We start from the raw sequence: 23,235 nt of genomic DNA, 5'->3' as shown, positions 1-23,235 counted from the left end.
AGATTTATAGCTTTAAGGAAAATAACACTAATATATTTCGTTTCCAATCCAAAAAGTGATGTTTTAATTATCTTTCACAGTGGATACTTCAGATGAGAAAAAAGACATAACAAAGAAGGAAAGCCTTTTAGACAACTTGAAGTGTCTCAAAATCTCATTGCATATATAAATTCCTGGGTTGTGCACATATTAATTTGCTTTTTGAAAGAGGTTCTATAATGAGTTGACAAGCTTGTGTGTCCTGGAGGCCACCAGAATGTATGTCTGTTAATTATCTAGTTTAATTATAGCAGCAACACCTGTGCCTTCTTCCTGCCCCACACAGGCGGAGAAATGCAGTTACACAGTAGGTAGGGGATGTTATTGTTACTTAAAAAATGTCTAATGTTTAGATACTAGTTGTTTAAGTTAATTAAAAAATATCACGTAAAGGGCTTAGGTTTTCACAATTTTTGTTTGTGTTTAATTCAATTCTACAACAGTTGTTTCTATGCTATATATTCTAAATGTAGAGGACAAAACTTAAAAATTCTTTGTCCCCTGTTTTGTATAGATTAAGGAGAGTAAGGAAGGTTAAGTGTCTCTTGGTCTAAATGTTATATTTGAGGTGCACATAGTTCTGTGTAGATATGGAGGAAAGAAAAGCTTGTCTGCATTTTCCTGTGAATTATTATTTTATTCTCTCTTCTGCCATCACCTCTCTGGTTGATTTTCTTTTTCTGACAGAAAAAGAGAGACACAAAGACACACACAGAGAGTGACACTATAACACCTATGATTCCCCCGGTGAGGTGGAAGCCAGACTCAGGTCTGCCTTGCACACAGGGCACGGCTGGCACCTCCTCCCCCCAGCTGAGCCACCTCATTTGCAATTTGTAGGATGGTTTTTCCATTCTTTCACTTTGAGTCTGTGTTTGTCTTGTGAGTTAGCTGGGATTCCTGCAGACTACATATGGCTGGGTTGTGTTTTCTGATCCAACTTCCTGCTCTGTGCCTTTTAATAGGTGGATTCAAGTCATTGCCATTTATTTATATTATATAATGGAGACATCTTAATGCTATTGGTGTAGATGTTTAGAGTTTTCTGATGTGTGGAATGTTTATCATGATGATATTATTTATAGAAAATCTTTCAGAGCTCCTTGCAGGGCAGGCTTGGTGATAGTTGATTCCTTCAACTGTTGTTTGTTGGACAAGGTTTTTATGCCTCCACCTATTCTGAATGACAGTCTAGCTGGATACAGTAGTCTTGGTTGAAATCCTTTTTCAAGATAAATATCTTGTCATTCTCTTCTGGCTTTTAGTGTTTGTGTGTAGAAGTCTGCGGCTAATCTTATGGGTTTTCCTCTGTAGGTGACTCTTTGTTTTTCTCTTGCAGCATTCAAGATACTTTCCTTATCCTTATTCCTATTCATTCTTAATATGATGTGTCTTGGTGTCTTTAAGTCTGGGCTAATTCTGTTTGGTACTCTCTGGGCTTCTTGAACCTTTATGTCTTTTATGTTGTCTAGACTAGGGAAGTTCTCAGCTATCATATTGTATAGACTGTTTTCTTCCTCTCCCTCTCTTTCTTCCTCTGGTAAACCTATAATGTGTTTATTACTTCTCTTGAAGTCACCCCATATGTCCCTGTTGTTGTTTTCAGTATCTATTAATCTCCTTTTAAGATCTCTTACTTCTTCCTTAGTTTTCTCTAATTCATCATCGTTCTTGCTAATTCTGTTTTCTGACTAAATCATTCTATTCTCTCTCTCCTCAGTTATTTTCTGTAGCTCATTCATTTTGTTACCCTCTTCTGATACTGTATTAGCTTATTCAGCTTGTTGTGCTCTTAGCTCAGCTATTTCAGCTTTCTGCTCTGTGATTACGTCGAGATAGTTAGTTTTTTTCTTTCAGTGTATCTTTTGCTGTTTCCCCATTTCTGGTGATACTACTTTCAACAGCTTTCCTCCTGAGACTAATACCTCATTTCATGTTTGGATGTTATCTTCATTCTGATGTGCTTCTATATTTGGGGAGCCTTTATCTGGGCTTCTGTCCTCGTTCATTTCTCCAATATTTCTTCTTTTTTAACCATTATATATGGTGTATTATGAAGTCCCTCTCTCAGTACATTTCAGTCAACTAGTCACAGTTGTTTGGATTGACTTGTGTCTCAGTAAGGTAATAAAAGTTCACAATTGTAGAAATTAACAGTTGTTTCAATGTTATCTCAATTCCTAAAGTGAAGCATAGTGGCTTTAAAACCCTCTTATGTTCTTTGTTTTCCCTGAAGGCTATGGGAACCTGAGGGCTTTTTAACTGTAAGGTTTTTTTTTTTTTTTTTTGGCTTAATAAACTCACTCCTGACCAAGAGATAATACAGGGTGGATGTGAAATAGCACAATTATTATGAAAAGAGACCTGTGCACCCCAAGGGTGAGGGTCCAAAGCCCCGGGCCCAATTTCACGCTCTGCCAGCAGTCAGAGCCAAGCCAGACAGCAGTCCCTAGCCCTGTGAGTTTCTAAACAAATCCTGTTTGCCCTTCATGGATTCTGAAGCAGTTATTCACTATGTCTCCCAATTCACCAGGAAAACAATGTGAAAAGGCTCCTACTGTACAACCTCAGCACCAGACCACCAGGAGTGCAGATCTTCTCCTGAGTTTCCTGGTCATTTACCTGCCCCCTGATGTCAGTACAGTGTCTCCCCACTGCTGTTTCATCCCAAAGGGACAGTATCAATGAAGATTCATAGTTGCATTTGGTGAACCTTAGGGGATCCTCTCCTCCTGTCAGCAGTCTTTTGATATAGCTCAGACCAGTGGTGGTGCCTCAGCTGGCAAAGTGATGAACTGTTACCAGTTTCTCTTGAGGAGATACAGACTTTTAGCCCCAGGAATCTCTCCTCAGGCCTCTCACAGTCCACAAGCCATACCTGTGTGCACTCAACCATGACTTGTTGGGTTCCCTAAGTAACCTTAATCTTTTCTTGGTGCATTCTCATGTGATCTTCTTTGTTATTCCTAGTTGACCTGGAGTGTGAAATGCAGCTGCTGCTACTCTGCCAGTTTTTAGTGTTTTAAGCAGGCAATTGTTGCACCTATGCAAGGGCTACTTTAGATTTCTCATACAGTGAGCTTGTGTATTATTTGCTTCTCTGTATAGGACTTATGTGACTTAGCATAAAGTCTTAAAGGTTTATCTATGTCCTTGCAGATGGAAGGATCTCATCTCTATTTTTAAGGCTTAATAATAATTCTGTTTTATGTACACATTATATTTCTCTGGCTCCTCAGCCATTCATCCATTCATGATATTTAATTTGGTTTTCTGTCTAGACTATTGTATATAATGCTGTATTGCACACGGGTATACAAATCTCTTTGGGAATCTAATTTCAGCTCCTCTGAGTACACACTCAAAGTGAGTTTGTTATTTTATATGGTAGTTTATTTTCAAATGTAGGAAATCTTCAAAGTGTTTTTTTTTAGCATATCTGATTCAACTTACATTTGAATCTATAATATTCACTTCTGTATTCGTGTATTTATCATCAGGTTCATCTCTGGGGTTTGGTGCATGCATGGTGACTCCACTGCTCTTAGTCGTCATTTTTTTCTTTCTTTTTCTGATAGAGATGGAGAGAAAGGGAGCCAGGTGGGCACATCTGGTTAAGTGCAAACACTACAGTTCACAAGGACCCATGGCCAAATCCCTGGTCTCCTGCAGGGAGAAAACTTCACAAGTGGTGGAGTAGTGCTGCAGGTGTGTCTCTGTCTCTCTCCTTCTCTCTTGCTTTTAAATTTTATTTATTTACAATTATAAGCACAGGAAAAAGGGGTGGGGACAAACATCACACTGGTGCATGTAACTGATCAAACTCAGGACCTCATGCTTGAGAATCCAATGTTTTATCCACTGTGCCTCCTGGACCAAACTCCTTCCCTATCTCCTCTTTCCTCTCAATTTCTCTATGTCTCTATCAAATGATAAATAAATTTAATTTAATTTAAAAATAATTAGAGATACTTGCAAAACTGCTCCACTGCTTGTAAAGTCCCAGGGATTTGTACCTGTATCCTTGTGTACCACCACCTGGCCCACATCCATATGTTTACTGAGCTACATGTAAGTAATAAAGGCATGGGATGCTAACTAAAGAACTAATTCGATCTACAATAGTAACTGGTAGATTAGTATTCACATTCATATAATTTGGCTCTAGGGCCACATAATCTTATTCACTTAATCATCATGTAGAGTTGAAAACTAAGAGTGAGTCTATAAACATCTTAAATTGGGAATCAGGCTGTAACGCAGTGGGTTAAGCACAGGTAGCAAAAAGCACAAGGACCGGCATAAGGATCCCGGTTCGAACCCCGGCTCCCCACCTGCAGGGGAGTTGCTTCACAGGCGGTGAAGCAGGTCTGCAGGTGTCTATCTTTCTCTCCTCCTCTCTGTCTTCCCCTCCTCTCTCCATTTCTCTCTGTCCTATCCAACAACGACAACAACAATAATAACTACAACAATAAAACAACAAGGGCAACAAAAGGGAATAAATAAATAAAATAAATATAAAAAATTAAAAATAAATAAAAACCATCTTAAATCAGAAAAAATGGGGAAAAAGTCCCACAGGAACACTGAGCATAGATACAAAAAGGATAAAAGATAATAATAGGGTAAAGTTTGTGTGTGTGGGGGGTGTCAATTAATTTTGTCTGTAAGTTTCATGAAAAACTGTAAATGTGATATTTGACAGTATACAAAAAAGCATTGGGAGACCAGGCAGTGGCGCACTTGTTTAAGTGCTCACATTACAGTGTGCAAAGACCCAGGTTCAAACCTCTGGTTCCTGTCTGCAAGGGGACAGCTTCACAAATGGTGAAACCAATGTCTCTCTGTCTCTCTCTCTATCTATCTCCTCCTCTCCTCTCTATTTCTGTCTATATTCAGTAATAAATAAACAAAGATTAACAAGCATTTCAAGAAATGTGACCTTTCTAAACAGTCAGGAAAGAACATTGTTTTTGCACTTTTGAAAGTTATTCCTCCTATGAGACAAAAGTAGGACTATAGAACAGTTCAGGCTAGAATTTACTGGAGTATACTTCCTACAGCAACCCAGATTCCCACTCCTTTTGTCCTTGCCTCTTTGTTCCAAAGTCTACACTCTACTGATAACTCATTACTATAATACAAACTGATTAGTTGGCATAGGAAAGAGAAAATCATTTTAGTTTTAAATCTTAGTCACTGTTTTTGACAGTTATTATCTAGGAAGATGACATCTCAGTTGAATTATCTGCTTTGACACCTAACTCACTAGTTTAGATATTTTAATTACTGGGATGCCATCAGAATGCATGAACAGAATCATAAGTTTTTCCAACTCCAGAGCACTCATGCCATTTTTGTGCTTCTGGATGTTGTGATGACCCATGTACTTGTCCCTATACGGTGCCTCAGTGACATGGTTCTCTTAATTCTCCTGTGGTCATTTTATTAACTCCAGTAATTTTTTAGTCTGAAAATTAGTGATTTTGACTCCCAATACCATTTTCATGATTGTTAGCTGTTGTGTTGTTAGTTGTTGTGTTGATTGTTAGCTGTTGTGTTCCTCTGTCTCTTTTTTCACAGGTCTCTAGATTTTCAGCTTTTAACCTTGTTTAAATGAAAGTAAGGATTTTTTTGCCTTTTACAAATTCCAAGTACAGAGCTTTGATAAATTCTTTTGTAAAGTCACTAGTTTCTCTAATGTGAAAAAAGTTGACAAATGAAGCTGGTTTAGAATCAGGCCTGCACCAGAGGACCAGTTTCCTAGGAGTCCATGTGGTGTGCTGCGTCCTGACTCAGAGGACTGTGTCTTTGGCCTTTTGGCCTAGTGCTCCAGAGATCCTGACTCAGTAGTGTTACGGACATGACCCTTCTCCTCCTTTCTATTTTTCACTAGACTTTGACTAGTATGTCACTCATCCTGATTTTTACAAACTTGTATGGTTACAACTTGGGTTTTGCTTCTTAGCTTTTCTGAACCTCAGTTTCATTATTTGTGACTTGGATGTTCTGTGGCTGGGCATAGCTGTAAGTGCTGCTTTAAGAACAGAATAAATAAGCTATAATAGCAAACTGGCTAATGAGATTTTTACGTAATCAAGGTCCTAAAATATCAGGTAGGAGTTTTTGTGTGAGTAGAAGCTAGGAAATTTATTTTAGATACGTTGCAAGGGGCCCATGACTTCAGTAAGTTTTACCTGAGCCTGACAGCTAACATGCAGGTGGATTAAAAGTATTGATTTTGATAAGATATTAAAGCAACTAAACTCTTAGGAACAAAAAATAAGACAGGTGGTTTGCCAGATGTGTGTGTGTGGGTGGTTGGTACTTAGTGGTTTTAGAGATTCTATTTTGTAAGATGAAAAGATCCTACAGAGATGTTGAACTGCAATGTGGTTGTTATCAGCACTACTGCACATTTAAGCTGCCTCACATAGTGAATGTTGTGCTCTATGCATACTCTGATGAAATTTAAGGGAAGTTTTTAATTTAAAGATAGCACTATTTATTTAGAGGGTACAGTAATCCTTGGCTGGAAAGAATCTTAGAAGTAGAATTTTTCTGGATACTTGAAAGAATGGTGTACTTTCTCCTCTGTCCATGGTTAAATACATCACCCTTTCCATGAGACTAAGGATTTCTAATTACTCCTAGGTGATTATTTAGTTTTTTATTATATTTATGTATTTATTGCAAAGAGACAGGCAGAAATCAAAAGGAAGGAGGAGGTAGAAACAATCAGAGAAACTCCTGAAGACTTGCAAAGCTTTCCTCCTGTAGGTGGGGAGCAGAGGGCTTGAACCTGAGTCCTTGCACATTCTAACATGTGCACTCAACCAGATATGTAGTCATCTGGGCCCCAAGATGTTTATTTAAGGTGCTAGTACCTAGGTCCAAATCTGAGATTCTAATTTGGGTTGTGATATGACCTGAATGATAGAATTGTTGAAAATTCCTCTGATGGTTTGAACTGCAGTTTGTCAGGAAATAGTGAGGATGTGGTTGAACTTGGCAGGGCTTGACTTGAGGGGACACCCATCCTCTCCTTTTATCAGACTTATTATCTACATAATCATTGTTTTGCCTAAAAGATCCCCACCTATTCCATTCCTTTGATTTATCTTCTTTCTACCCTCAAGACCCTCCCTGCTTGCAGGGTAGTATTATTAATCCCACCAGTTAAAACCCTCGAAACAGTTGCTAAGGAAGTTCCTACCTTTCCAGCCCCTTTTGCCTTTCTCTGCCCCTTTCCTAGACATTTCCATTTCCAACTTGCCACTTCTGGGTCTGCCCTTTAAAAGCCTTGACTCTGATCAATAAAGAATCAAATTGTCTCGCCACCTCAAGTCTGTTCCTGAGTCATCTCCCTCACATTTCTGAGTGAGTAGCAGCCCAGGCTTTCTCTGGTCGAGTTTACTCCAACCCAGAGAGTATATGCCTGGAAAGAGGCACCCCATGCTAGCCCGGCAGGAGTGGGGTCTGTAGAGCAGCCTTGGAATGACTGACTCATAGACTTCCAGAGGTGTGGCTATGGCATAGCAGAAGCTGTGTTTGTTTCCTAAATCAGCTGGGAAAAGCAGCAAAAATCACCTGAAAACTCAACAAGATAGGACCAGGCTCTCTTGCTTTACATCTTAATGCTTTTTAACCACCAAGTCGCAGATGATGCCATGACACCATCCTGACCTCCCTGGGCAGATGACCTCACCATGTGTCCTGGAGCCCCACCTCCCCAGAGCTCTGCCCCACTAGGGAAAGATAGAAACAGGCTGGATGGATGAACGCACCTGCCAACACCCATGTCCAGCAGAGAAGCAATTACAGAAGCCAGATCTCCTACCTTCTGCTCCCCAGAAAGACCTTTGCTCCACAAAGGAGCTGAAGAAGAGACTCCTGGGACTGAAAGACTGTGATTAACAATGGATAGTGCCAGTCCAGAACTCTCTCAGCTGAGACACACCCCTTCTGGGTTGAGTTTTAGCAACAAAAACAGTCAATAAAAAGGGGGGGTCACCTAAGTCTCACTAATTTACATCTGTGGATTCTCTATTCTCCATTGTTGTTGCCCCTCAGAGGCTGGAACAGCAACAGGGAAGCCCTCTATTGACACCAAGGCCACAGAACTGGCCAGGTGGCCCAGGAGAGCATCTGCCTTCCCAGTGATCTGGAGCTGTAGCTATAGAGGAGACTTTTCACATCACTCTTGTGAAAAATTAGGAAAAACAACAAAAAATCATCTCAAAAATCACCAAGTACAAGCAGGATTTATCTAGAAACTCACTAAGCCACACAGCACTGCTTGGCTCTGGCTGGCTGTGGAGCAGATGATTGGGCCTAGGACGCTATAGGCATGAGAGTCTCTTGGCATGAGCCCTGTGCTACCTATCCTCTGCCCAGTCTTACCTCTTGGCCATTCATGACTGACTAAGCTAAAGCAACCTATGAAGAGTTAAGAAGAGCCCTCAGGTTTCCATAGCCCACAGGGCAGATAAACAGCAGGCAAACCCCAGCAACAGAACAATGGTTTAACAACCACTGTACTTCACCTCAGGGACTGAGATAAAACAACAGCAGCTGCTAAATGTACAACTGTGAGTTCTTTTTTATTCATTCCCTTTTGTTGTCCTTGTTTTATTATTGTAGTTATTATTGATGTTCGTCATTATTGGATAGGACAGAGAGAAATGGAGAGAGGAGGGAAAGACAAAGAGGGGGAGAGAAAGATAGACACCTACAGACCTGCTTCACCGCCTGTGAAGCGACTCCCTTGCAGGTGGGGAGCCGGGGAACTGTGAGTTCTTAAATACCTTACTTTGACACAGGTCAGTCCAGCCACATGTGATGAGTGGACTGAAAAGCTATCAGGGAGGGACCCTTTGAGACTGCAGAGGCTGCAATCTGTGTGAGAAACCACTGTCTGATGCTCCAGTCACCCACTCCTCTCTTCAGAGAGAACAGGGGAGACCTCACCTCCCATCCCTCAAAAGCAACTGTGTCATCACTGGACTAACAGCTGCATTCACTCCTGAAACCCACCAACAGCCAAAGGCAGCCAGCTTCAGAGACCCAGGAGCTAGCCCACCACCAACCACCTCACACCAGATACAAATACCAACACCCAGCAGGTTTGTGTGAATTTCACAACACACCACATATAATGGTCAAAACAAAAAGAAACATTAGAAAAATGAACCAGGACAAAAGCCCAGGAATTAGGAACTTGTAAATGATAAGTACCCTTTCATTGGAGATGTGCAAAATACATAATCTCCTTGATCTTTTCTCTTCTTCATTGGTTTTACGTGATTCTGGTTACCTTTACCCCATCCCACCGACTTCTAAATACGGCAGTATGATCATGTCTAACATCTTCAGATAAAGCATGTTGATGAGAACTCATCTGAGCAGGAAGATTCTTCTGACCCATGGATTGTGTGACATCTTCTATGAAGAAGTGCTTCATGGCCTTCTCTCTTTCTGTCTGGATAGCAGTGGCAGGTTTAGTGCGTCACGAGCCGGGTTCTGCACGTGGCCACTCTCATACTGAGGCTGGTGGGACAGTGCTGGCTTCATCTGTGTGGGCATAGAGCTCCGTGTTTCTTCCAAACCCCCAGAGCCTGTCAAACCTCACAGCTTTTTTTCTTTTAAAGAAGCTCAGGAGCCTAAAATCAAACTGTTGAACTGTAGCAAAATTCTGTTCTTTTGCTTACACATTGTTTGACAGGCTATGAATAATTCAGAAGACCAAAGGAGTTCCATTGAGTTCACATTTATGTGAGAGATTAGGCCTTGCCAGGACTGATTTTCTTGGATCTCTTGAAATATATCATCCCAGAGGACTGTGCGATCAGAAATAAGCAGCACGGGAGACTGTAGGTTTGCTACTGTGTGAGCAATAAAGCTTCTCACTGTTCATTAAATCGCTATGAGCAGCACTGCTTCCTTATAGGCAGGACACCAAAGGAGCAGAAGTAAATACATTCACATTGTATATATATTTAAATTTCAGAGGATACCTTCATAGTCATGCATTCATATTCTGTAATCTACTCACAGTTATTCTGGGTTTCTGAATGTTTCTAGAATAGCTGGATAGGAAGACATGTTTAATCAGTGATTTCTACAAAAGCAGTCCCTTCATTTTAATACACATTCTCAGGACACTATAAATAATACTGAAATAACATTCAGTCATGGTAGCAACAGATTTTGTGAAAGATCATCATGGAAACACTAAACAGGGGACATGTGGTGGCACACCCAGCTGAGATCACATTACAGTGCTCAAGGACCCAGGTTCAAGCCCCCGATTCCCACCTGCAGGGGGAAAGCTTCTTGAGCAATGAAGCAGGACTACAGGTGTCTCTCTGTTTCTCTCCCTCTCCATCTCCCTCCCCCTTCTGGTGGCAGAAAATGTTTCAGTGAGAAGTTTTAAAAGGTAAATCCATAAGTTCTAGCCCAGAGGTGGTAATTCTAATGAAACATGTAAAAATATGAGAAACAACTACATGACAGTTTTACCCAGATGAGTAATAGATAACTAAAGCAAATAAACTTGCAAGAAATAAATAGTAATGAAGCTTAGAAACCAGGCTGTCTTCTACACTTTGTGAAGACTGTGCTGTCCTCAGATGTGAGGGGAACACACGGAGTTTGGTGATGGGTGTGCTGAGTTGTTCACACACATCCATGAGGATGACACTGTCCCTTTGAAATCCTACAATTGTGTAAACTGGTGTTAAATCACTAGAAATAAAAAATTTATTAAAATAGTGGAGGTAGATAGCTTAATGGTTATGCAAAGAAACTCTTATATATGAGGCTCCAAAGTCCCAGGTTCAGTCCCCTGCACCACCATCAGCCAGAAATTAGCCACAGCTGAGAAGAGCTCTGGTAAAAATAAGAAAAATAAAAGGGTGTGGGGTGGGGATGGATAGTGTTATGGTCATGCAAAGACTTTCATGCCTGAGGCTCTGAAGTCTCAGTTTCAATTCCCTGCACCACCACATAAGCCACAGCTGAACAGTGCTCTGGTAAAAATAATAATAATAAATTTAAAAAACAATGAAAACGGCAAAAATTGAGGGAATTTGATTAAAGTATGCACATTATTTAGTAATATCTTTTTATTCAGGCTGATGATTCATAAATAGTGTATGGGGGAAGCGATGCATATAGAAAACTCCCTGGAGAGATTGCTCTTGCCACCAGAACGAACAAGGACTGTTAGTTTTTCTCAGACAGAACTAAGAGACTGAGCAGATGCTCACTGAGAGATAGTGGACAAGCCCAGCAGCCCCCAGGTGTCAGCAGGGAAGAAGCAGCCTTGTCCCCCAGGGTGCTGCGGGGGAGTCTTGGGCCTTGTGTCTGACAGGAGGGACTCGGCTTAGCCTGGGGCTCTCTTTGTACAGGAGACATGGACTCAGGGGTTCCCTCTGTGGCCTTCAGCTACATCCTCATCCGGAAATCTCTATGCAGGAAAGAAAGAAAAAGAAAAAAGCAATGTGACCTTCTGAAACAGCCAGGAAAAAAGTGACTGACTGAGTCCGCTGGGGCGTCTGAGAACAGCTAGTTAATCATGAGCCAGCACTGCCTGCCCTCAAGGCCCAGGGTCAGGAGCAAAGCAGAGACCTGGCCCTGGCTCTTCTGTTCCCCGCTGGGGGCACTTTGTGGCATAGCTGGCCACATGAGTCAGAGCAGTGTGTGCAGGAGCTGGGCAGCACACACCTAGGGCGCCACGTCACCCTGCTCCTGGGTTCAATGCCCAGCCCCGTGTGGAGGTTCCGGAAGCGTCACAGTGGTGAAGTAATGCTGCCCATATCTCTCCCCCTCTTCTTTCCCTTCCCAATTTCACTCTGTCCTCAAATCAAAAGGGAACAAGAGGCCACCAGGAGAGGGGGATCCTCATGGAGGCACCAAGCATCAGCAACAACACCTCTTTCTATTAGTGTTGTTTTCGACGGGTTATGTTGTTTTCGCTGGGCTGGCTTCACAGGCGGGTAACAGACGACCAGGGACTCATGGTTGAGCTGTAGGCAGTATCTCTTTATTCATGCAGGACGCAGCGCAATCTAAGCTGAGCTGAGCTAAACTAAAGGTGCTGTAAAACTCACAATGCTGTCTTTATATATACTTGCGAAGTAGGGTGGAAACAGGATGTGACATAGAGAGGGTGGAGAGAAAAGTGACTGGTGAAAATCAGAGTGTGACAAAGAGGGGGCAGATTAGGCGAGAATCCTATCACTGAACCACAGATGCCCTGGAGGGAGGGTGGAATTGTTAACAGTGGTTATGTAAATAGAATAGTGTTAAGCAGGGGGGATTTAAACCAAATGAAACAGAAGGAGTCTCATGCATACCAACAATTCCCCCTTTCTTTTTAACTAATGGCCATTGTGGGGTGAACAGAAACGTATATCGTACAGGCGTTTTCAAAAGAACTGGCATAAGACATGGAAAACAAAATAGGCGAGCAGCAATAACCAGTGTGATGCCAAGGGGAATGTTTCTTGCCTCAAAGGGCAAGGCCTAGCAGGCGAAAGGGCATTTCTTGCCTCTGGGAGTGCTTTATGCCTCTGGGGGCATCTCTTGCCTCAAAGGGCGTTTCCTACCTCTGTGGGAATCTCTTGCCTCAAAGGGCGTTTCCTGCCTCTGTGGGCATCTCTTGCCTCTTGGGGCGCTTCATGCCTCTGTGGGCATAACCTAATAAGGAGGGGGAGTTTTCTGCCTCTGGGGAAGAGCCTGCAGGCGAGGGGACATGGTCTATAAAGTCTCAAGGCAATTGGCTGAAGTTAGTCTTTGAGAAACACAGCAGCGTGTACCAGTAAGTCTGATGGAGGTGTCAATCCAAAGTAGCTGACCACAGAAGAAAAATGCCAGAGGATGAAACGCTGCACGTCTGTCTCGATGGGGAATGTCGGCCACCAGAATTCTGCTTTTCTGTAGAGAGTGATCTTTGGAGTCTGTGAATCTGTTTCTTCAGGTTGTGCCAGGTCTCATCATTGGTTTCTGGGGGTGTGTTTTAGTCATTCCATCTTGTGGGCAATGTCAGAGAACAGGATCCAAATGGATTTCCAGGAATTCCATTTGAGTAGATGCTTTTTCATGTGAAGACTTTGACAGCTGAAATTCACTTACTTGTCAAACAAAACTTGTAGCAGATTAGAAGTTTACTATAATTGATAACTCCATTAAAATTGGAAGTCCTTTCTTGTATGATTTTAAGGTTGTTTAAACAGTTTAAACTCAATAAAATGTGGAAAGGTAAACAGAAGAACCACGGTTAAAAGCCTCAGGCATGGGAACAATTAACATAATCATTGCACTATCTGCCCCACCCATAACTCATACGGTTTCCAGGATTAAACATTTCAGATTTATGCCAAGACTTAAAAAAAAGAAATCAAAGGAGGAAAAAACATTTTTTGGATTGTTTCTGGATGTCTCTAGAAATCATGGCTGCATCCAGCATTTTTTTTAAGTCAATGTCAAACAAAAATTCAGTCATTCAAATCATTCTCTTATGAAACGCAACTTGAACCAGATTATCAAGATCTCACCATGTAGGATTAAGAGTCCCTAGAGGGCGTCCTAGTCCAAAAAGCTCCTCGAAATTCCATTTAGGGTGTTTCTGACTGTTCCTGCTGGATTGCTTCAGGCACCCATTTTTAAAAGCGTCTTCCCATTGAAGAAAGAATCCAATCAGGAGAGTAGAACTAACCACGTGTCTCCATACTTGGGAACTGCCAGGGTACTCGAGAATGTTCTTCAAATTAGAGTAGTCCTTCTCCATGGGAAACATTTGAGAAGAAGTCCAGAAAGTTCCAGGGGAAATCCCCATGCATATCCCAAGGTCAACGATCACAGTCATAAAGAACCAAACTGTGGCCCAGAGCAAAATGTAGTCCTTTTCCTCAGGAAACATGGGAGAGGGAATCCAGAAAGTCCAAGGAGAAATCTCAGTGCATCTCCCAAGCTCTATGATCCTGGTCATAAGAAACCAAAGTTCCCGGTCAGGGAACCGAAGTGTGGCCCAGAGTAAAATGTTCCAGAGACAGACTAACTGTCTCATGATGAAACAGTAGAGGCTTTGGCAAACCTCTTCATAAGTAGAAAGGCAACCCATGGTGGATGGGTAGCCAAGTTTACTTATCTGGATGATGGGTGGGTAGGGTCCCACGTTGATGCCGGTCCATGTTTCAGGGCTTATTTCAGTCCCTGTTCAGGCGCTGTATGTTGTTTTCAACGGGTTATGTTGTTTTCGCCGGGCTGGCTTCACAGGCGGGTAACAGACGACCAGGGACTCATGGTTGAGCTGTAGGCAGTATCTCTTTATTCATGCAGGACGCAGCGCAATCTAAGCCGAGCTGAGCTAAACTAAAGGTACTGTAAAACTCACAATGCTGTCTTTATATATCTTGTGAAGTAGGGTGGAAACAGGATGTGACATAGAGAGGGTGGAGAGAAAAGTGACTGGTGAAAATCAGAGTGTGACAAAGAGGGGGCAGATTAGGCGAGAATCCTATCACTGAACCACAAATGCCCTGGAGGGAGGGTGGAATTGTTAACAGTGGTTATGTAAATAGAATGAAGTGGTTATGTAAATAGAATAGTGTTAAGCAGGGGGGGATTTAAACCAAATGAAACAGAAGGGGTCTCATGCATACCAACATATTAGTAATAATAACATTTCTAAAAATAAAAAATAAGGGCATGGAAATTAGTAATAAAGTAAATCTATACATATTATTTATTAGACAACCCAAAATAATTCACATACTGACACACACACCAATACACATGCAAACACTTACACATTCACACTAATAAAATCACTCACACTAACACACACTCACACACACCCACTCACAGACACACTAACACACACACACTCACACACATACACTCACAAACACACTCACACATACTCTCTCACACACACAAACACACATTCATCACACAATCCACTCACACACACTCATACACATTCACACACTCACTGACACACACTTTCACACACACACTCTCACACACATACACACTCACAGACACAGACACTCATACACAATCACACACACTCACTGACACACACTTTCACACACACACTCACACATACACACACTCACACACACACTTACACCCATGCACACACACACTCACTAACACACACACTCATACACATTCACACACACTCATTGACACACATTTTCACACACACACTCACACATACACACTCACACACACACTCACACCCATACACACACACTCACTAACACACACACTCACACACACTCATACACATTCACACACACTCATTGACACACTCATACACATTCACACACACTCACTGACACACATTTTCATACACACACTCACACATATACACACTCACACACACTCACACCCATGCACACACACACTCACTAACACACACTCACACACACTCATACACATTCACACACACTCACTGACACACACACACTCACACACACACTCACATACACTCACACACACACTCACATACACACTCACAGACACAGACACACTCATACATACACACACACTCACACATACACACACTCACTAACACACACACTCACACACACACACTCATACACATTCACAACACTCACTGACACTTTCACACACACACTCACATACACTCACATACACATAGACATGGACACTCATACACATCCACACACACTGACACACACTTTCACACACACACTTTCACACACACACTTTCACACACACACACACACACACACACACACACACACACACACACACACACACACACACAATCATAACTACACCAAGACAGAGAACTTACTGTGTGGTGTGAACCTCACAGCCTGGGTTCTGAGCCCATCACCCCCAGAAGACACCATGGCGGGAGAGAAGCTTGGCCTCTGCCACATTCTGTCCCCACCCTCTGCATGCAAAGCCGCCTGCAGCATGAGGCTGCCCTGCCACCACCACACAGCAGTTAACCACCAGTGAGAGCTGCTGAGCAAACAACACACCGGTAACAGTACAGCATCACTGCAGAACCATGAGGTAGGGCACATGTGCACACATGCCCAGAAGCCAGGGGAAATACATATACATACTCTAAAGTAAAAGCACACAGCAGCCTACAGTGGCTCAATAAGGGCAGCAATCAAATAGAACTGTATAAAAAAAGACACCATAATGACTCAATAAAATAGTTTCTATTTACACCCAGATGCTCCTTTCATCACATCCCTCAATCACTGTAAGACTAACCCTTGTCAGGTAAAGTAAGGACTACAAAACCTGGATAAGGGCAAGATCCTGGCACACATCTGTGATGGCTATTTTGGTCACTATCAGACCACCCCATCATCCAGGAATTTACTCAGGGAATCTTGGGATTCCCACACAGACATGATGGGCCTAGACCTCTAACAGATCCCTCTCTCCATCATTGATGGTCATCTCCATCAAGAACACATAGTGGTTCCTCTTGTGGGCCCCTACAGGACCTGGCCCTTAATGTGGATCAACAATAGTAGTGATTTTCCCACTCTCAAAAGGGAGGTTGGGTCAACATACTCTGCCACCTGAAGAAGATGGGTCCTATAGTGACTGGAGCCTGGAATTTTCCTAGCCATGAACACAGAATATGAGCTCAGACCTACAGGAATGCAGAGGGTATGCAGGACACTGTGCTGAATATGGGCCTCAGATCAGATGGATGGGGTTTACAGTTAATGATATTTATATACTTTTTCCATTTTGGGGAGCTACTCTCTTTCCTGATCCCACTTCCTAGTCTCATTCCCAACTCTGACGCCATCTCCCCATGCAATAGTTTTAGCCCATCAGCATGTTAGCTGTCGGGATCAAGCAAGAATTAGTAAAGTCATAGGACCCTTGGAATATACCTAAAATGAACTTCCTAACTTTTCCCAAAATGAAGACCCCAAATCTCACCTGCTATATTCTTATCTTTAGGTTACTGATTATAAAACAATTTGTCCTGATTTATATCATAATGCTTTTCAGCCACCAATGGAACCCTACCTCCCCATAGCCCTGCCTCACTAGGGAAAGACAGAAACAGGTGAGGGGTATGGATCAACATACCAACGCCCATGTCTGGTGGAGAAGCAATTACAGAAGCCAGACTTCCCACTTTCTGCACCCCATAATGACCCTGGGTCCATACTCCCAGAGGAATAAAGAATAAGGAAGTGGGGCTGGGTGGTGGCACACCTGGTTGAGTGCACATGTTACAGTGCACAAAGACCCAGGTTTGAGCCTCCATTCCCTACTTTCAGGGGGAAAGTTTTGCAAGTGGTGAAGCAGGACTACAGGTGTCTCTCTGTCTCCCTTTCTATCTCCCCCACCCCTCTTAATTTCTGACTGTCTTTATCCAACAGATAAAGAAAATTAAAAAGAAATTTAAAAAAAATAATAGGGAAGTTTGAGGACTTCCTGGAGGCATGGTTTATGGAATATCCATGATCAGATCAGCACTCTTCCCAAAACAACAATTAAACACAACAAGAGACTGAATTGAACACATAATCGACAGCCTAAAGGTCTACATTCTCAGGTGGGTGTTTGCACAGAGTTGGAGCAATAAGGGGCACAGGCTGAAAGACCACCATAGTCAAATAAGAGCTCCAGGTGGGTGGCATGGCACTGAGCTGTGCCATTTTGACAGTGAGTGCAATTATCAGACCCAGAAGAGAAAAAGTAGCTTAAAGTCTCTCAATCTCTGACTCAGGTTTTTTTTTAGCCTGAATTTAAGGCAAAGACATAACAAAAAAGATAGCTTTTGTGACCACAAGAAAGCCCCAAACACCCCCTCCACCCACCCACCACAGCAAGGATTATACAAATAAGAGAAACCTAGAGACCACAACAGCTGGCCTGCTGGCCAACAGTAACCAACACCATAAATGCATAAACAAAGTAAAAAAAAAAGTGTCACAACAAGCCAATAGAAGCAAAGCAGAGGAAATATAAGAAATTCCAGATGCTGAGAGACTATCAGAGACAGATTATAGAAAGCTTATTATGGGAACTCTCCTAGAACTTAGGCAAGAATTGAAAGAGCATTTTACTTTGGAATTAAGCCACACAAAAGAGAAGCTCAGAACAGAATTTGATAATGAGCTACAAAGCTTGAAAGAAGAACAAACAGAGTTCACTAAGCAGTTAGAAAACATGAAAGAAAAAATTCAAACAGAACTGCAAGGACTGAAAGACACCTTTAGTACAGTTCAAACTCAGGCAGAAGATTTAGAAAGTAGATTCACACATGCATAAGGAAGAATTTCCAGTCTAGAATACACAACTAGTCCACTCTTTCAGTTCAAAAATGAGGGAGAGGAAAGGTTTAGAAAAGATGGAGTTATTCTCTGAAATTTCAGATGGCAAAAATGGTCGAATATAAGAGTGAAAGGAATATCTGAGGATGAACACTGGGTTAGACCAGACGCAGTTTTCAGAGAAACTTTAGCTGAAAATTTCCCTCACCTACGTAATCCTCAGAACATACTTATTCAAGAGGCAATCACCCAGGTTTGTAAATCCAAAATGAACAACACCAAGGCACATTATTGTGAAAGTACCAAAACTCAATGACAAGGAAAACATTTTCAGGCTGCTGGGGAAAGGAAAGAAGTTACTAGAAGGAACTATCATTTTTATTATATTTCTCTTCAGAAACCCTAGAAGCAAGGAGAGACTGGAATGACATCTGCAAGGTACTAAACAAGAGGGAATTAAAAGACAAAGAAACCCTATCAAATGTTTATTAATCAATATCAACTTGAAGAAGACTTTTCTAGATACACAATGCTAGTTATCACACACATGGTAACCACAGAACAAAACAGGGAACAGAGATTTACAGAAAGCACAAGAAAAATCAGTGAGGAATTCACAATAGAAACTCATCCACACAAAAGGTCAGATAGAAACAATGATTGTCCAACAATTTGGCTTTGTATTTTAACTCTCTTTTCAGACACCAGGTTCCAAATGCCAGCATGATGCCCACCAGACTTCCCTGGACAGACAACCCCCCAGTGTGTCCTGGAGCTCTGCTTCCCCAGAGCCCTGCGCCACTAGGGAAAGAGAGAGGCAGACTGGGAATATGGATCCACCTGTCTGTTGTTTTCGATGGGCTGGCTTCACGGGAGGGTAACAGATGACCAGGGACTCATGGCTGGGTTGTACGCAGTATCTCTTTATTCATGCAGGACGCAGCACAATCTATACCAAGCTAAGCTAAACTAACAACTAACTAAAATGAACAATGTTGTCTTTATATATACTTCCCAAGTAGGGTGTGAACAGGATGTGATGCAGAGAGGGTGGAGAGAAAAGTGACTGGTGAAAATCAGGGTGTGACAAGGAGAGGATCAGGGTGTGACAAGGAGAGGGGGTGGAGCAGGTGAGAATTCTACCACTAAACCACCAATGCCCTGGAGGGAAGGTGGTGCTTTATGTAAATATAAATGTGATTTATGTAAATAGACAGCAATGGTTATGTAAATAGAATGCAGTGTTAAGCAGGGGGGATTTAAACCAAATGAAACAGAAGGGGTTTTTAAAAGCAGAATTAGAAGATACCAATAATTCCACCTTTCTTTTTAACTAATGGCCATAGTATCAGGATTGCAGGACACTTTGTGAGGCAGGGAGACTGATAAGAGGCACACCTTTTTGGGGTTCTACTGTCCCTCCTTGCTCAACCTCTCCGTGGAGAGAGAGACTAACAGGATTGACACACCCCTCAAGCTCAAGCCCTTCCAAGCTCAACCACATCCTCACAATTCCCCAACATCTCTATTTTACTTTATGGCCATATATAACTGGGTCAATGTCTGTAAAAGGCTTCATCATTGTCAGGGGAATAGCAGTGTAGGGGTGAATAGAAACCTATATCATACAGGCATTTTCAAAAGAACTGGCATAAGACATGGAAAACAAAATAGGCGAGCAGCAATAACCAGTGTGATGCCAAGGGGAGGCTTGAGGGGGTATTTTCTGCCTCAAAGGGGAAGGCCTAGCAGGCAAAAGGGCATTTCTTGCCTCTGGGGGTATCAATTGCCTCTGGGGACGCTTCATGCCTCTGTGGGTATCTCTTGCCTCAAAGGGCATTTCCTGCCTCTGTAGGCATAACCTAATAAGGAGGGAGAGTTTTCTAACTCTGGGGACAGAGCCTGAAGGTGATGGGACATGGTCTATAAAGTCTCAAGGCAATTGGCTGAAGTTGGTCTTTGAGAAACACAGCAGCGTGTACCAGTAAGTCCGATGTAAGTGTCTGCTTTTTTGTAGAGAGTGATCTTTGGAATCTGTGAATCTGTTTCTTTAGGTCGTGCCAGGTCACATCACCTGTCAACGCCCTTGTTCAGCAGGGAAGCAGTTACAGAAGCCAGACTTTCCACCTTCTGCACCCCACAATGACCCTGGGTCCATACTCCCAGAGGGATAGAGCATAGGAAAGCTATCAGGAGAGGGGAGGGGATACGAAGATTTAGTGGTGGGGATTGTGTGGAGTTGTACCCCTCTTACCCTGTGGTTTTGTTAATGTCTCTCTCTCTCTCTCTTTTTAATAATAAAAAAGAAACAAATGGGCAAATATTCAATAATTTAAAATCAACTCAAAACAAAGATCAGAAAGGACACAAGTAAATCACTTATATCAATAATTACCCTAATATGAATGGCCTAAATTAATCTGTCAAAAACTCATAGTAGTTAGATAGATTAAGAACAGGATCCATCCATTATATGACTTCAGGAAGCACACATCCAAAGTAAAGACAAACAGAAGCTGAATATAAGATGCTGGAGCAAGATGTTCCAAACTAATAACTCACACAAAAAAACGCAGGGACAGTTATTCTGTTCTCTGATAAAATAGACTTTTAGGCAAAGAAAGTAATCAGAGACAGAGATGGACACTATATATTGGTCAAAGGATCAATCCAACAAAAAGATATAACTATATATGCCCCAAAATATATAAATACATATGCCCCAAACTTAGGAGCACCCAAATATATAAAACAAACACTTACTGAACTTAATGGAGACATTAATAGCAACACAATAATAATAGGAGATTTCAACATATCACTCACAGTAAGAGACAGAAGATCTGAACAACAACAAACAAAATCAATAGGTAAACAGTGATCTTAAATAAAACTATAAATAAAATGGACCTAATAGATATATACACAACTTACCATCCCCAAAATAATGAATACACATTCTTCTTAAGTGCACATGGAACATTCACAATGATTGATCATTTGCTGAGCCACAAAGATACTCTACACAAATATGTGAATATTAAAATTACAAAATGCTTTTATAATAATCTTTTCCCCACTAGGGAAAGAGACAGGGTGGGAGTATGGATCGACCTGTTAATGCCCATGTTCAGTGGGGAAGCAATTACAGAAGTCAGACCTTCCATGTTCTGCATCCCATAATGACCCTGGGTCCATGCTCCCAGAGGGATAAAGAATAGGAAAGTTGTCAAGGGAGAGGATGGGATATGGAGTTCTGGTGGTGGGAATTGTGTGGAGTTTTACCCCTCTTATCCTATGTTTTAGTCAATGTTTCCTTTTTATAAATAAAAAATTTTTAAAATATTCATATAATGCATCCTCTCAAAACACAAAGACATGAAACTAGAACTCAACCAAAAAAGGAAGAGAAAATTTCCCCAAAGGGTGGAGACTAAACAATATGCTTCTGAACAACACGGGTCATTGAAGAGATCAAAAAAGAAATCAAGAATTACCTCGATACCAATGCAAATGAATAAACCAATTACCAGACCCTATGGGATACAACAAAAGCAGTCCTGAGAGGGAAGTTCATAGCAATACAGGCCCACATTAATAAACAGGAGAAATCACTAGTAAACCATGTAACAACCCACATTTACCACTAGAAGTGAACCAATAAAAAGACCCAACAGTCATCAGGTGACAGGAAATAGTTAAAATCAGAGTAGAAATCAGTGAGACAGAAAACAAAAAGACCATTAGGAAGATTAATGAAACCAAGAGCTGGTTCTTTGAATATTTCAAAACATTCAAAGGAGAGCTAACAGTCATCATCCTCTAACTCTTCCAGAAAATAGAAGAGGGAACACTCCCAAACACATTCTATGAGGCTTATATTACTCCATTTCCCAAAGCAGGAAATCACCCAACCAAGAAAAGATAACTATAGACCTATATTCCTGATGAACACTGATGCAAGTATCCTCAGCAAAATCTTGACTAATTGAATCCAACAGCATATTGAGAGAATAATCCAACAAGATCAAGAGGGAATCATCTCTGGGAAAGAAGGATGGTTCAACATACACAAGTCAATCAATGTAATCCACTATGTCAACATAAAGAAAGATAAAAATCACATGATTTTATCAATTGATGCATAAAAAAACATACAACAAGGTTCAACACCTATTTGTGATAAAAGCCCTTGAGAAACTGAGGGTGGATGGAAAATTCCTTAATATAATAAGGACCATATATGATAAGCCCATGGCTAACATCATAGTCAACAGGAAAAAAAACTGAAAGCTTCCCCCTAAAATTAGGAACTAGGAAAGGATGCTTACTCTTATTCAACATAGTCCTAGAAGTCCTTGCCATCACAGATAATAAAAAGATATCAAAGGAATTCAAATCAGAAGGGATGAAGTTAAACTTTCATTATTTGCAGATGATATATTGGTATATCTAAAGGACCCCAGAAACTCTGCCAAGAAACTACTGGAAATCATCGATAAATTTAGTAAAGTATCAGGCTAAAAAATCAATATCCACAAATCTGTGGCATTTCTCTATCCAAAAGATGGGCCAGAGGAAACAAAACTGAATGAAGCAATCCTATTTACAATTGAATCGAAAAAGACTAAACACCTATAAATAAATCTAACAAAGGATGTAAAGCTCCTTTTCGAGGAAAACTAGAAGACATTGTTAAAAGAAAGAGGATAAAAGAAAGAGAGAGAGAAAAATCCCTTGTTTATGGATTGGAAGAATAGATATTAAAATGGCAATTCTGCCAAAAGCAATCTATAGATTCAACACTATCTCTATTAAAATCTCAATGATATATTTCAAGGAAAATGAACAGATTATTCCAAAATTTATGTGGAACTTTAAAAAACCA

At 41.4% G+C, this 23,235-nt stretch overlaps 1 long non-coding RNA gene across 2 annotated transcripts in view; it reads left to right on the top strand.

The window, feature by feature from the left end:
- The window catches only part of LOC132541340 (uncharacterized), a 1,018,351-nt gene that overhangs the window by 390,151 nt on the left and 604,965 nt on the right, over positions 1–23,235 (top strand). The window lies entirely within an intron of this gene.

The sequence above is a fragment of the Erinaceus europaeus genome, chromosome 1 (genome assembly GCF_950295315.1).
Source record: "Erinaceus europaeus chromosome 1, mEriEur2.1, whole genome shotgun sequence".
NCBI classification, from domain to species: domain Eukaryota; kingdom Metazoa; phylum Chordata; class Mammalia; order Eulipotyphla; family Erinaceidae; genus Erinaceus; species Erinaceus europaeus.
This window is presented reverse-complemented; position numbering and strand designations above follow the sequence as displayed.